Here is a 16,409-nt window from a genome sequence, read left to right as displayed (position 1 = left end):
TGCATGACACTACCCAGAATGCCCTTCCAACTCATTACTACCTCAAAGAGTTGGTTCTGGCAGCAAATCAAGTTTGAACTTTACTTGAGGGTGAACTAAACTTTTTTTTAAGTATATTTTGTAATCAAAAAGTATTTGATACCACATTGGCTGCTTCTCTGTCTTCTTAAGCAAAATCACTTCTTCCACATATGGAAAAGATAGTATCATTCTCTCTGGCCTATATTTGGATCACCTTTAATTTTATGATATGAATCAGGATGTAGCTATGCTTAGTAAATGCAAGTTAACACAGACTCAGAGATAAGACACATCACCCCCCGAAAGCACCAGAGCAGACAATTTTCCATAATTCTGTATCGTAATTCCAATCCATCCAGTCATTTAATTTGATTGCAATTAGCCTTCTCTTTGATGATTTCTTTCCAATCTTTTACTCCACTAGAAAAGTGCACTTGAACAGTTGTATTGTACTATAATTTACATGTCATTATAATCTGATTCAAATGATTTACTGTAAATTGCCACTCTCATAATAGCATTTGAATTTAGGTTTAAAGAAGGAGAAGCTAAGTAAATCATGACATCATAACTCATTCTCTTCTAAAAGGACAAAGAAATCACACAAGTACCATTTTGGAACATTTATTTAGACAGACCATTTAATCTGAATGCATAGTGTGTAACAAAAAGAATATCAGTCACACACAGTGCCAAAAAATAATTACTATCTTCTTTCAAAGCACAATCAAATCCTGATTAAAACTTAATTTCTTGAATCACATCATTCTATGTTAATATAGGCTTAAAACTGAAATAACCTAAAATACCTAAATGATCATACTAGTGCTAGGTCTGCAACATGCTATTCTTTTTGTCCTGTAGAAAAGACAAAACCTTAGATGGTTCCTATGATCGCCAAATCATAGAAGCAGACTACTAAAGTGACTATCATTCTTGACAAACCCACAAAGAATACTAATACATTCTATCATTCTTCACATACTCTTTGCACATTCTTCGCACACTCAAATATTCTGATTACCTAGAACATGAGGGTAGAGTCCTGAATTGCATCTTAAACCAGAGAATATCATACCCTGAACATCACCATTACCACTAGCAATCACAAATTCAAATGATCTGTAGGTCTTCTGACTCTTGTTGAATTGCATGTTATTTGTGAGGTACAAGAAATGGACATGTCACTATAGTACATTGCATTCAAAAGAGATATCACAGTACAAACAATTCCTGACACTCACTCCACTGCAGCGTGCTGTTTCGAATACAACAGGATCCTCCAGTATATACAGGGCAACAATGATAACCACATTCTAGGTGTAGTGTACTGCTCCAGCTGAATCTTTTTTCACTTTCTGGGGTTCCACTTTTTTTTCCTAGTCATCACATAAACAAATGAATAGCGTGAGAAGGAAACTTATGTTCATCATTGTCCAATTCAGAAAAACACATCTAACAATGAGATTTCTCTAGGGCATGAATCTGAAGGTGTCACTCTTCTTGTTATATGTGGACTTTGTGAACCTTTTGGAAGTTGCTTTCCCCTTGCCTGGAAATAATACTGTTGTTAATAATACTATAATACTGTTGATAATTCACAATTTTACCACACTACTCATGATATAGTATGTTCCTTAAAGCTTTAGTGGACATAAATAGTGTCACTGGCAGGTAATATAATAGTGGAACGCTGAATGAATTTTGGTAATAAAAATCTAAGTTTTAAAAAAGTGCCTTTTCTTTCTGCCTTCTTTATTTTCAAACAAAGTATCCAGCTACAGATGGAAAACATATTATTTAGATCAGTACAAAAGGACAGACAGGGTGGGTCCCTGTATGCACCACATGCCACCACATGGCATCACAAACCACGTGCAGGGAATGTGAGAGCAAAATTTGCTACTGGGAAATCCTAGTAGCAAAAAAATTATCCAGGGAAATAAGTGGTGCAGAGCTTGCATCAGCCTTCCCCTACCCCTACCCAGGATAGTTTGCTGAACACTAAACTGCACATGCAGGGGCATGCAATGAGGCACAATGCAGTGGTACTATTTGTGCCTCTATGGCCACTTCCAGATGAGTGCAGATATTTGGTTCCCCAGGGACAAGTAGTAGTGGCACACCTTGGGCCGCTTCTACTGGTCACTGGAGACACCTGTGCCACACATGCTTTGGTGTGCCGCTGGTTATCCCAGGTGGGGTGGGGTGGGGTGGGGTGGGGTGGGGTGGGGGGCTGAGGCCAGCAACTATGCTGCCCCAGAAGTCTTATCTGGGGTTCTGGGGGACAGAAAAGCTGCAGCTGTGATGCGCCTGTGGCTGAGAACATGGCCAGCAGTGGGAGCATGGTTCCAGCGAGTTAGGGTCTGGTTTTGGGATGTGCGTGCTGCCACCACGTGTGCTGCCTTGCTTTTTTTCCATATAGGTTTTTTGGACCCTACGATCTCCCAGGGTCAAAAACCCACCCTGCACTACAAGGGAGCAGTGTGGGGAATGCCTGAATGTGTAGTGTGTTGCTCCACAGATGGGTCTCTGGCGCCACATACCACACAGCCACACTTATCTGGATGCAGCCTACAAGTACACATTCCTGCATATGAGTACACACTCAAGGTGTGTCAGAAAAAGAGGGATTTAAATTAACTGAGACTTTTACTTCAATATCTGAACTCTGACCTTAGCTACAATTACCCTATGAGTATGTAGTCTGCTAGCTATTTTGTTAAAGATAGGTTTGATGATGTAGTAGAAGTATGGCATTTACATCAACAAATGCTGAATATCATGTTTATGATGGCCGTGTTCTTTAAATGTGTTGTTTGAGTCATGTGGACTATTTACAGCAAAACTGGAGTTTAAGGTTCAGTTTATTATTATGCTGTGTTCCTTAAGTACATATAGTATACCAATTTCCCTAAAAATAAGGAGTTTTAGGTAATGACAAGCAAAGCAAAATCACAAGCAAAAAGGTGAATAATCAGCAATGGAAGCACTTCAATACTTGGGCTTTAAAAGGTAACGTAGGAATGAGAAACTTATCTCTAGCATAGCCATAAGTGGGGGGGAAATGTGCATCTCTGTTCTACGTATGCAAATAATCAGATTATTTCTTAAGACAGGGTAGGGGGTGGTTGTTGTTGTTTTGTTTTTTTTTAATATCTTCATTGGTAGAATTATTTGAGGGAAAGATGGAATAGATTTCAAAGCATTTTTTCTGCTATGGAAATATGTGCATCTTTGAGCTATTTGAACTCAATCTTGGCCTCAAGGCTTTTAACTAGTTTGACAGCCAATAGCTGGATGTTCTTTGTTTCAGAAACTTGTTCCGAATGTTTCCCATTTCCTGTCATAATCACTTCTGTCAATTTTCTGTTTTTCCTTATATCAAAGTGAGTCAGTTGCATTTCAACAGTCTATCCACTCCATATTTTTCCAGGCATTGGGCTATGTTGATAATAGCAGAAGCTGTGCTGCTGAAGAATGAAATCTAGAGCAGAGAGTCATTGGATATTACAGCTAAACTTGTCAATCATGTTTCACAATTCCAAAATAGATATCTAAAACTTACTTTATTTTCTGTTTCCCCACCCCATCCCCTTATCTCAGTCATATTCCCTGCCCTCTAGCTCTGCAAGGAAAGAATCAACCATGAAGGAAAGAAAAGAATCACCCATTATTTTTCTTCATAAACTTTTTTAAATACACACATTTTCCCTTCAGCAATTCATTTCATTTCGTTTCTTTATAATTAATATTTTATGTCCTCCTTCTTCATACACTTTTTAGTGTTTTATTTATTCATCAAGCAGATATTTAATGTAGTTTCTTCTTTCTAGGTGACAAGCTTGTTCATTCTGAGCATAGGAATCAACCAGACCAGAAGAATTTTTCATAGTCACCATATAATATTTGGAGAGGAAAGGCAACTCTAGAAAGTGATTAAGGAAATTTCTATTCTGTGACTGGCTAATAAGTGCTGTCAGCCAATCAGACTGCAAGATTTATTGTATGGCGCCGTTATTAAGGAATAACTTTGTAGGGATAATGCAACTGAGACACTCAAAACAAGAACCAAATGATGATACAACTGGTGAAAAAAGGTACATTTAGGGTTAAACATCTGTTCCACCTCCTTGAAGTGAGACTAGAAAAATCATTCAATTTCAACAATAATGCTATTTCTAACAGATGGATAAGGTTACATTGCTTTGTTTTTGAAAATGTTTAAATGTCACAGTTGTAGAGTCTGTGCCTCATTAATCACAAATTATTTTACACAATTGAATATTTGTGTAGATTAGAAACAGGGTGTGATTGGACCTTTGTAAATATCGGCATGTTAATAAATTACTCAGAAGATGATAGATGAATTCCTGTCACAGATCATTCTGCTTTCTAAAATTTAATATTGCGTTTTAAATTGAGAAAGGACCTACAGGGTTCATCCTGACTAGGCTCCATTTTCTTTGGCAGTCAGTGCACAAATAAAATGTAAATTATATTAATTGTGTATAGTATATTGCTCTCTAAGAGAAAATTACAGGCAATGCCCTCAGAAACTGTTTTGTTTGCAGGGTTTGAAGTATTTGTCAATCCATAAGACCTGTGAAAAATGTTTTTGCAATGCAGGTTTAGTAAAAATTAACATTTTGAACTTATACTTGGCAGCTACCATTTTACTTAAAGGGATGTAACTTGTGATCCTGGCACTAATGTCCAATGGCAGAGACTGAAAACTGATTCTAATGAAAATGTAATTCTTTAATAGCCAGAAGACTTCGTGCTTGAAAATGTTATATTTTATTTTAAACATAAGACTTATTCCTCAGATTGTTCAACTATTAATAACAACCAATTTTCTTTCTCTGATACCTTGCTCTCCTAGTGTCACTGTCACAAATAACACCAGATGCTGCTTAAATGAAAAAGAAACAGTAGGCTCATAAAAGTAGATTTTAATTAAAAGTTTGTTTTCAAACACATTTCACGCTTTGCATGTGGCAAGAACCATTGCTCAGTGCAACAGTTTCAGGCTAGTGCTTTGAAAGAAATCATGAAACATGAAAATGAGTTAACAAGGTGCATCTCAATACCACTAGCACATCCCCAAGGAACAAATCAAACTCAAAAACAACGAAAGGAAAAGTGAGAGCCATGCTAATAAAGAAAAACCTCACCACAGCTTTTCAAGGAAGTAAAGCTCTCATGCTATTACCATTTGAAGCTCTGCAGAACAGGTCCTCTGACAATCTACCTTGCCACCCGCAGGACTGCACTGACAGGTGCAAGCAGCCTATACAATTCTTTTTGGGCGGTCAACAAAATGTTGAGAGAATGAAGTAAACCTTTGCAGGGATTTTCTATTGTATTCACACCCAGGGGTATTCTCTCCAGGAAAATATAGGATTTTCAGTATTACCTGATGGATTCCATAGGCACAAAAGTATTAATCTTCATAAACAGGGCTTTTAAAAATGTTCCTGGAACAAGATTCTCCCCCTTCCTCCTACTTCTTGTCTCTTGAGGTCTAGGCTGGGATAAAGGAATGAGGAAGGAATTTCACCATGAAACTCCTTACTTGATACTGAGCTCCAGAGTGTAATAGTCATGTGTATTTTACTGCATTATTTACATTTATTCGGCATGTTTTTTTAAGTAATCTGTTTTCCTTACCACTTTCTTTCTTTTCTTCCCTCATTATTCAATTTTGATTTATTCTTGTTGTTTAAATGTAACTTTTCCTCTCATATTTTCAACACCTGTGCATCTTTTTTTTTTCTTTTTACATCCTTTCCCTTCACTTTAATTTTCCTAGATATTAAAATTTTAGGCAACCTTTCAATGTTATCCTTTTAGGAATAAAAAGAAAATAGGTTGGTTAACATTTTCAAAAATGTGATTTTAAGACCTACACATGCATTTATTCCAGCTTAAGTTTACTGTGCAGTAAATGGGAACAGGCTAGCAAATACACGCTATTAAAGCTCATTAACACTGAGTTGGGACTGAAGTTAGTTCCAAGGCAGTTCATACACACAGTGGTACTCAACAGTAAGGCATCTACATGTGTGTTACCGTGCAGTAACTAATCGGGTGTAAATTTGATACCTGCATTACACCTGAGTTGGTATAAGTCTCCATATTTACTGTGCAGTAATTTTAGTTACTGTGCAGTAAATTTGCATGTGTAGTCATGCCTACTGAGGGCATCTTCATGAGATGTTTACTACAGAGCTGCCTAATTAGCTCTGCAGTAAATTTCTCAGCATCTATACATGTGGCCCTATTCGGCTGCAGTAAACTAATGAACTCTGCAGCAGATTAGTACTTGTATTTTTAGTGTGGACCAGTCCACATGGAGAGGCTAACCCAGCTGGCTGGGGCATGAGAGTGCTTCAGTTCAGGGGTTCTCTGCCACCTAGCCCTGCACTGAAGTACCCCTGTGCCCCAGCCAGCCCCTCCACAGCACATTTTGCTGGACAAGAGCAGCCCTGGATTGGCATATTGATCCCTGGTGCATACTGACATAATGGCATACTGACCATTGTTTCTCTAGATTTCCCCATTGTGGTATGCAAGTACTGTGTGCTAAAAATGCTTTTTTCATTTAGGAAGATGAAAATGGAAACACCCACAGGATGCCACGCTCTTAGAACATAAGCAGAAACCCATACAGTAGCTCTTATCCATGCTTTATATTTTTCACACAATCAAAATTATTTCTTATGGGGAAGGAAAAGCACAGAAATATACTTTGATGAAAGATTGCTTTTAACTATAACTTCCCACATTTTTTAAATTGAAGTTTAGCTTTCTCATGGAATTTAGATCCCACCCTTTCCATGCATTCTTCTGTACAAAAAAACAAAAGAAATCAAAGACATTTGTTGCTTCTGCAATAATCCAGAGCAGCATTTCAACAAACACGCTAATACATCCCACCACATCACATAGCCTGAAAAAACTGTAAAGTATTTGTAATAACTAAGGCCTTGCTACTGCTTTGTTTGAAGCCAGTAGAAATATCTCCATGGGCGTCAATAGATGCAGCATTGTACACTAAACAAGTTTTTATTTTCTCTTACAAATGAAGGATTTTATATGTGAAACCTCTGTAAAATCAAATATATATATAAAAAATTATCGCTAAGACATCTTTTAAGTTTCCTTGTTAGAATTTGTTCATTTACTTGTTGCTTTCTTACAGCTTGTATCAGGATAGCTGGTAAGCATATGTTTGTCATCAATGTTATTCTGGAAAGAATGGACATTTTAAAGATTTAGTGTGTTTAAGTCACATATTAAATAATTTCCCAGGACCAAAAACAAAATATTTGAATGAATTAGGTTTGTAACTCCTTCTGCTTTAATACAATTATTGCATACTTCAAAATAAACCATGATTTCAAATGAAACAATCAAAATGATTTGCTTCATAAGTACCTAAAGATAATACTTTGATTTTGTTTTGGGTTGTTTTTTGTTTGTTTGTTTTTTGGGGAGGGCGGGGAGAGAACAGAATTGAAAAGATTTCTCTCCCCACCCAGAGAAAATAAGTTCATTTTTAAAAATATTTTAGTAGACCCAAACCTGTGTATTTTGGGGCGGGGGGGGGGGGGGAGGGAGGAGTTAATATTAATAGAAAATGTCATCCAATGGCAGCTGTGCCTGTTTAAGAAGTAGCACAAATTAGTCCTCCTAGGAGTCACAAGAGGCACTTTGACCCTCCCAGCGGGACCTCCAACATTACCTTATGAGATGTCCACTCTGGGTCTTGCTCAGAGTTATGCCTAAAAGTACTATCTGCCTCCTTGTGATTAGATATTCAGAAAATAGTTTTAAGTAAAGAATTGATACCACAAATTATTTCTCGTTCTGTTTTGATTGTGTTACGAGCTGCTATACTGAATTGTATTCCTAAAACTATTTGGAACGGTATTACTCAGACTATTAGACAGATAAAGAAATTACTTTTTTAATAATCCAAGTCCTCGTTTTGATTGTTTATGAAAATCCCTCTAAAGCTGGAATCAAAAATCTATTTTATTACCAAAATATGTGCCTCTCCATCTTATTTACCCATGGCCATTTGTTTACCTTCATTTTCCCATGTTGTTCTGGGCTGCTGCCATATTTTTTTCTCAGAAAGAAAAAAACAAAACAAACAAAAATCCTCTAAAAGCATTTGTTTTGAGAAAACAACATATTTTTAAAATTACACGGATTTTGCAAACAGATCTAAGAAGATTATCCAGGCAAAGGTCACTGTTGTGGTTCACCCCATCTTGACATTGTCCCTCTAAATTACAGATGTTTAGCTTTTGTGGGCTAGACTTAAATTGTAGCATTAACCCGATGTATGGATGTGATATAGTACTGCAGATCATGATACAATCTGTTCCTAGGGGGATGTTTCTACAAGGAAGGATGAATGTAAAGCAGTCTGCTTTATAAGGTGCAACATTTTCCAGAGAAAAGCCTGACTTCTTTGCCATCTGATTCTGCCTCCCTTTCCACAGGGTAAGGCAGACAAGCAAATGGAGTGTAGAGGGTCCAGAAGGTAGATAAGCTATTGTGGGAAACCTTATGTACTGAGGTACATAAAGGACTCCATGAAATACTTCTTAAGCAGTATACTGGCACCATTAACTTCACCCCTCGGTGTTCAAGTAGAATTTAAGCTATATTAAATGCATTTTTAGAGTCCAGTGCTATCTTTTATAAATGGTGACATTAAAAGTAGACATTGATGCAAGGTATTCAGGACATTGTTAAATGACTGGTGCAGTAAAGTTCTCGGCTGAGGTAATGCAGAGTAAATGACTGTGAAAAAGAAGGCTGAGGTTCAAATTAACTGGCAATTCCATGAAGTCAAAAGAAAAGTGTATAGGTAGCAGGGTTTCCTGGTTTCCAAATAGAAGATGACTGTGTTTAAAAAGTAGGTAGTATTGAGTTCGGTGCAGTCCCAAACAGCTGAATTTGGCTGAGAATCTACCAAGAACTTGAAAGAAGCAAGAGCAAAAAAGAAAAGGCATCTTTTCTTGTTCCTTGAGACATCCTGAGGCTACCATTCTGCTGAACAACAATAGGATTTACTCTTGGGTACCCCATGCAGAACTCAGATTTGTGTCCCTGCTCTTTACTAGACAAACATATTAACACTAACTAATGTAACAGGGAGACATGCAATTTGCCAGGGCTTTTGTATTTGCCTGTATTGCATTGCCCTAACACCAGCCCTACAGTTCAAGGACAGCAGCGCACACAGCCAAAGTAATCATTGCTACATATACAAATGAAGAGGCTTTTTAGATTACAATCTACAGTAATTATGCTATCACTTAATGTGCTATCTGGACACAGAAATTAAAGCCCAACCTTTTACTGATATATAAGAATATAATAATATTTTCTTTTCAATCCCAGTCTCTGAGCAAGGAATACGACTCATGCCTGAGTCATCTGCTGCATAAGTCATCCATTGACTTCAATTGGAAATGTGCCTACATAAAAACTGCAGAATCTCTAATATCTTGTGCTTGACAAGGCTTAATTTCAAGAACTGCTTTAAAACATGACATGTACAAGCTATTAAGCCTATCTGGAAGTAAATTAACTTCATTAGAGATAAATGGCACATCTGATTAACAGTAGGATGTTAATCTGCCATTTGGTACTAATGGGTATGTCCATATAGCACAGCATAATGTCATGTAGAGATTCACTTGGATCTGGAAAAAGTATAGCTGCATTATCATGGTACTGTAATCAGATTAATTCACCAGGTGTAGAAGTTTTCTAAAGGCAGAATTAAAAAATTAAATTGGGTAGCACAACATAGAGTATTGCAACATTTAGGTCGCTAGTCCTTTTTTGTTCTATATCTAGGCTAATCATACACTACATGAGGAGAGTTAGGAGACTCAGAAAGGGATCCAAAATAATAAATGTACTGAGAAAAAAGCTATCCAGAGCTAGCCAATGAAGAAATCCTGAGGACACGTTTTTGTCTCTTTTTCTTCCCCTTTCTAAGACTCAGGTGCTTTATGCAAGACTTCAGGTAGATGGTTAAGTTCACTCAGGATTTGCAGCTTGGAGTGCTCTATTAGGAAGTGAAGTCCTTCCTTTAAAAAACTGAGCAAAAGTTACTTTTCCTTTCAAAAACAGCCAGAGCACAAGCGGGTGCTATCTCATTTAATGCAATAGGGCAGTGGGCAAAGCACTCACTCATAAGACACTATTCTCTCCTTGACCTGAGGGGATTCACATATTCACTTCCACACTCCTGTACAGTGTCCTAATCATCAAGCTAAAGATGATTTTTATGGAGAGCACTTCCCCATCATCTGTTGAAGCTATGCCAATAACAAAATATAATTCGATGTTCTTTGAGCCAGAAACAGGAACCAAAAGTGAACTTGATTCTCTAGCCTACCAGTTAGTACACTCATTTGGGAAGGGGGAGTCCTGAGTTTCAGAGTGCAGACAGAAATTACACTCAGAAGTAAGGAGGTTAGACCAGGTAAAAAATGGCTACCCAGTCTAACTCAGTGACTAGACGGGTGCCAGGGGCCAGATCTAAGGTAAGTCAAGGTAGGGGAGGGAAGGTGGGATTGGGGCTAGCATGGTCTGCATAGGGTTTTGGGGGGAATGGATGGCTAGCAGGGTCCATGGAGGAGGGTTGGTGGGGTCTAGGAAGTGCTGGTGGGATATGGGGTGGTTTGGCAGGGTTGGAGGGAAACTATCAGAGTCTGCATGTGGATTGGTGGGGTCCAAAGAGGGCTGAAGGGCCCCAGACAGTCTTTCTAATGCTGCCAACCCTTCCCCCACTCTGATCCCACCATACTGCTCCCAATCTCACAAACAACTCCAAGTGCCAATTTCACAGGCATTTGCTGGTGCCAGGAGCTTGATCAAAATAAGTCACGATGGGGGGGAGAGGTAAGTAGATCACAGGGGACTAACAGCTCTATCTGGGGAGGGTGGGGTGTTGGTGGGATCAGATGACTAGTGGCTCCACAGGCAGGGGGAAAGGTTTGGTGGGGTCCTGTAGGGGTGGTTGGTGGGATTGGGGGGGCTCCCCACCCCAACCAGGGTCTATTTTTAGATCTGTGACCCATTCCCCACTCCCAGATGATCCCTAGTTAGATCTCTAACTGGGGATCTAAGTGTAAGATTTGTATAAAAAAGGAGCTAGATATGAGCTATTTTTGTATGTAAGTCATTCTATCCAGAGGTGCCATTGTTAAGACAGCCATCTGGGAGGCTGGAGACCTGGTCTCAAATTTCCACCCTGCTTGATCTGCAGCAGAGATCTGAGCATAACTCTCACACACCAGTAGGTAATCATTCTAACCACAGGATGTACAGCTTCGCTTTCAGCCAGTGAATGGATTAGACCAATGTGACCCTGGACTATTTTTGCCATAACCATGTAAATATCAGTAAATATTCTTTCGGGCTTCTTTAAAGACTGAGCTATCTGTTAGGAAGTAGAAGCATCATGTGATCAAAATGACTAATCATACCAGATATAAAAGCTGATTAACACTATGAACACCTGGTAAAAATCAAACAAATAAACAAACAAAAAGCTTAAAATGATTTGCATAAACTATTTGGTGAACAATGGCATATTTTCAGAAATCAAGACTAGTTCTTAAATAATTCAGAAACATTAAAAAAATAATTAATCTGTTGTATAATTTGACAACAAATAAGTCACCCAGGAAAAGACATAAGTCTAAAATTGAATCATATTTTTGCCTGTTCTGAAAATGGAATACAGGAACTAAAATTCCCAGGAACTGAGCCCATATCACTGTTAAAAGTTAACATTATAAAACAAAGGTAGCTTGGGTTGTTTTCAAATGTAAATCAGTTTATGAATTGATTGATTTTAAGAAAATGAAAGCTCTGAATGAAACATTTCATTTAAGTAACTCATTGAATTGCTTTTATAACAGAAAGCTGGTTAAAATGTACTTAGTGAAAACATATCCATATAAAATCATAAGTTTAAAAAAGAATAATATCAGCAGAGGACAAAAATGAATGGCATAAAGGACACTGTAAAAACTGAACATCTTTACACTGTGATTGTCAGTTGATGTTATGGGATGAGGCAGACACAAACAGCAAAAAAGATTAAATAAGTATTTCAATGTAATGTTTGGTATTCTGAAAAAGTTGACATCACTAATAATGTAGAATTGCAAACTCCAGACTTGTACGAGGCTAAAATAGTGTAAATTTTCTTTCAACTAAGTTGATTTGTTTTTCAGGATCATTTTATACAATAAATTGTCTTGATTTGATAGAAACATCATTTCCCGTCATTTCCTTTATCCAGACATGGGAATTTATCAAATTCAGATTTCCAAATACAGTTTTCATTTTGTTTAGATTCAGCTAGGTTTATTGTGTACTAAATGAATGCTCGCTAGCAGATAATTTCAACAATTTCTGGGCCTGATTCTGAATTTATCTGCATACAGGTACATCCATTAGAAATTTAGGAAATTAGTAGAGTTACACTAAGAGCTACTTACCACTGGAAGTTAAATCAAATTAGAGTGCTGAATTTTAACAGTAATTTAAATATCTATTTCCGTTAATGTAGATATTGATATGATGAGATGCCAAAGACTGCTCAAAGCACTTAAGTATATAGCTAACTTTAATCCTGAGAGTGGTCTTATGGATTCAAACAGCACTACTCACATGCTTAAAGTTATGTGTATGCATGCTTAATAACTTTTCTGCTTTGGGACTAAATTATACACCACAATGCAGGTGCTGCCCTTGCAGGTTCGGTCCAGCTCTGGCATGAGATGCACGGGAGGAAGCCCATCACTCCCCAGTAAGCCCTGGACCCCCAGGACCTCCAGCAGGACACCTGGAAGACCCCGATCCTGGCCCCCAGCATAGCCAGGAAGTAGGTGGTGCCCACAGTGGGTGGGAGCTAGTTAAGTGAGGGAGGCAGCTGAAAGGGGCTGTGAAAAGTCACTCCCCCTCCCTGGTTCCTACTTGGCCCAGACCACCCAGGGAGCCATGTTACTGGTGCCATCTGGCATGAGATGGGGGGGGAGGGCGCAACTTACCTGCCCTTTTCTCCAGCAGGGCAATGACCCCCAGCCCCTGAGAGCAGCATGGTACTGGCAGCAGGCCCACTGCACATGCACAGAATTTAAAAGGGCCCACTAAGTGCAAAAGCTGCAGTTTGGTCTGGCTCCAGTGCAAGAGTCACTGGCAGAAGGTTGTTGCACCCCTGTGAGTCCTGGACCACCAGGATCCCCAGTGGGACACCTGACAGACCCCAAACCTGACCCCCAATGTAGCCAGGAGGTAGGTGGGGCCCATGGTGGGTGGAAGCCAGTTAGGTGAGGGAAGCAACTGAGAGGACCTGAGTGGGGTGATGCTCCCACCCAGCTCCTATTTGGCCCAGCCCCACAGGGAGCCATGCAAACAGAGTGCACAAATAGGTATGCGCTGGCCTGGTGCGTGAGTTAGTGCATGAGTTCACATGGGAGTGTGCATGGGAGGGCTGCTGGCCAGCACTCTCAATCTTGAGTTGCCCCCAGTTGCCCCACACATGGCAGGGCACCCTCCAGAGAACCGTAGCCCTTCACACTAAGGAAAGCCCTCCCCCCCCCCCCACCAAGATGAACATCAGATAAAGGGACAAGAGAACTACCCTCCCCCCATCCAGGGAGAGTCCAACGGACCCTGGGAATTCCCCAGCTGCTTGAGAACCCAGGAAGCTAGGGGATCCCCCTACAGGCAGCTGCTCCAGCCTACCTGCTAAGCCACAGCAGTGGCAGCAGCTGGAGAGGACCACATGGGGACTTTAATACCCACCTGGTCTCCTACCCATACAAACATGTACGCAGCCACCCAACCAGGGTCACCCTGCAATATGGGTATGCACCACACCCCTAGGTTTCCAGGTCTGGATGGACCACCCACTCTGGTACCTCAGAGGCCTTCACCCAGATGGAGCCTATGGTCCTGGACTCCACACAAATGGAGCCCTTAACTCCAGGCTGCATGGCTGCCTGGCATGCTTGCTGGTTGCTGAGCCCAGGGGCATGAGCACTCTCACTTGTGGGATGTGCTCACTGCTGGACACTCTGGAGGGCCGAGTGAGGAAATTACAGGAGGAGGTGGACAGGCTGCAGATCATCAGAGACCATGCAGATTGATGCCTACTGCTAGGCCTTGCATCTAGAGAAGGATGCCATGGAGACCGGGCAGAAGAGCAAACCTGACCATGATGCCCCAACCAATGGTGAGTGGAAAATGGTCATGTCAGGACTAAAGCCATGACATGCCTCAGCTGCCCCACCAATAACCCTCCACAACAGTTATGCAACCTCCCACCATCAACCGATGTTGCATCTGTGCAGGATCAGCCAAACCCATCAGGGAGGCAATGTAGGGTGGCAGTTGTGGGAGACTCCCTGCTGCGGGGCATGTAAGGAGCCATCTGCCATCCAGACCCCCTTGCACGAGAGGTTTGCTGCCTTCCAGGAGCCAGGATCAGAGATGTTATGGAGAGAATTCCTAAACTGGTCCACCCTACTGACCACTACCCCATGCTCCTTGTCTATGTGGACACCAATGACACAGCAAGAAGCAGCCCTGGGAGGATCATGAGAGACTACAAGAACATGGAGGTGACATTCAAGGGCCTAGAAGCACAAGTAGTCTTCTCCTTAATCCTCCCGGTCAGAAGCCATGGCTGTCAGTTGGAGAAGTGCATTGAGGGGGTCAACCAAAGGCTTAGGAGCTAGTGTCACCATGTGGGCTTTGGGTACCTTGACCGTGGCACACAATTCTACAACAGGGGTGGTCTACATGCAGGGGATGGTATTCATTTCACAAACATAGGAAAGAAGCTCTTTGCTACAAGAGTTACCAACTTGTTGGGGAGAGATTTAAACTAGACAAGTTTGGGGGCTGGGGAGAAGATTCTACTGTGGTACACAAAGCCACTAGCCACAACAACACATGGGAGGGTATTCAAGAAATGGGCAACCAGATTGGTAATGACATCTTGCAACACAGGTGGCATGTCAGAAAACCTGAGGCAACTAGGGGGAGAGCTCAGATTTCTTTATGGGAATGCCAGAAGCATGGGAAACAAACAGGAGGAAGTGGCACTCCTCCTGGTTGATGAGGATTTCAATCTGGTTGGGTTAATGGAGACCTGGTAGGATGACACATACAATTGGATAGTGACTATTGAGGGCTATAGGCTTTACAGGAAGGATTGGGTTGGGAAGAAGGGAGGAGGTATGGCCCTCTATGTGAAAGAGCAGTACCTTTCCCTACAGGTCACATTTGACAATAGGAAAGGGTCCCTTGAGACCCTCTGGGTCAGGATACAAGGGAGATCAGGAGAGGGAGACCTGATGGTGGGAGTCTACTACAGGTCTCCCTCCCAAGAAGAGGAGAGTGATTAGGCATTCTCCAGAGGACTGACTCAGGCAACTAACACTAGAGGCATGATTGACTTATTACCCTGACATCTGTTAGGAGGATCGCTCAGCCACTTCCAGCAGGTCGGCCAACTTCTTGGCAACAGTAGACAACCTGTTTCTGATGCAGGTTGTGGAAGGGGATGCCAGGGGTAAGGCCATGCAGGATCTAGTGCTGGTCAAAGGTGATGACATCATCATCATCATTAACTGCTGATGGTAGGTAACCTAAGAATTGGTGGTACTCTGGGAGACAGCGATCATGACCTGGTTAGGTTCACCATCCACCATAAGACTGGGAAATCATACAGCAGAATGGAAATCCTGCACTTCAAGGCGGCAGATTTTGCCAAACTCAAGAGGCTAGGTGGAGAAGCACTATGCAACCAGCAACCAGATGACTTGGTAGTTCAGGAATGGTGGAGTTTCCTTAAGGAGGCAATTCTTATGGCCCCAAAACAGGCCATCACCTGTGCAGTAATTTGTTCTACTCAGCAGTTAATTTGCTACCTGCAAATTAACTGCCAAGTAATTCCTGTTCAGTAAGGCACATGCAGACAGCCGACTGGGAGCAAATCTGCTCCCTGTCAACTGGGAAGCAGGAAGCAGGACATTGCTCCATGCCCCCAGGATCTGCCTGCTGCTGGGGTGGGCTCTACCACCAGAGCCCAGGTGGGGATATTGTCCCTCTGCCCCGGCAGCAGGAAGCTCCCAGCCCTCACTCCACAATCACAGAGTAGGGGCTGGGATCTTCCTTCATGGGGAGAGTTCCCTGCCCATCCTGGAGCTAGTTGAGACCTGCCCCAGACCAGGACAGTTCCTGGACAGCCCCAGGCTTCATGGGGAAGTCTGCACATGAAGCCTGGTGCTGGCTGGGACTGCCCCTGGAGTTCATTGGACTTCATG

The 16,409-nt window shown here is 41.2% G+C and overlaps 1 long non-coding RNA gene across 1 annotated transcript in view; it reads right to left on the bottom strand.

Moving 5' to 3' along the window:
- Positions 1-663: 663 nt before the first annotated feature.
- Positions 664-16,409, bottom strand: part of LOC132249827 (uncharacterized) — a 71,876-nt gene continuing 56,130 nt past the window's right edge. Inside the window, exon 6 of the long non-coding RNA XR_009461333.1 lies at positions 664-1,400. This is a non-coding gene — a long non-coding RNA (uncharacterized LOC132249827). The remainder of the gene's footprint in view (positions 1,401-16,409) is intronic.

This window comes from Alligator mississippiensis, chromosome 4 (assembly GCF_030867095.1).
Source record: "Alligator mississippiensis isolate rAllMis1 chromosome 4, rAllMis1, whole genome shotgun sequence".
In the NCBI taxonomy this organism is placed as follows: Eukaryota; Metazoa; Chordata; order Crocodylia; family Alligatoridae; genus Alligator; species Alligator mississippiensis.
Note: the sequence above shows the minus strand (reverse complement) of the source record. Positions and strands in the feature narration are given on the sequence as shown.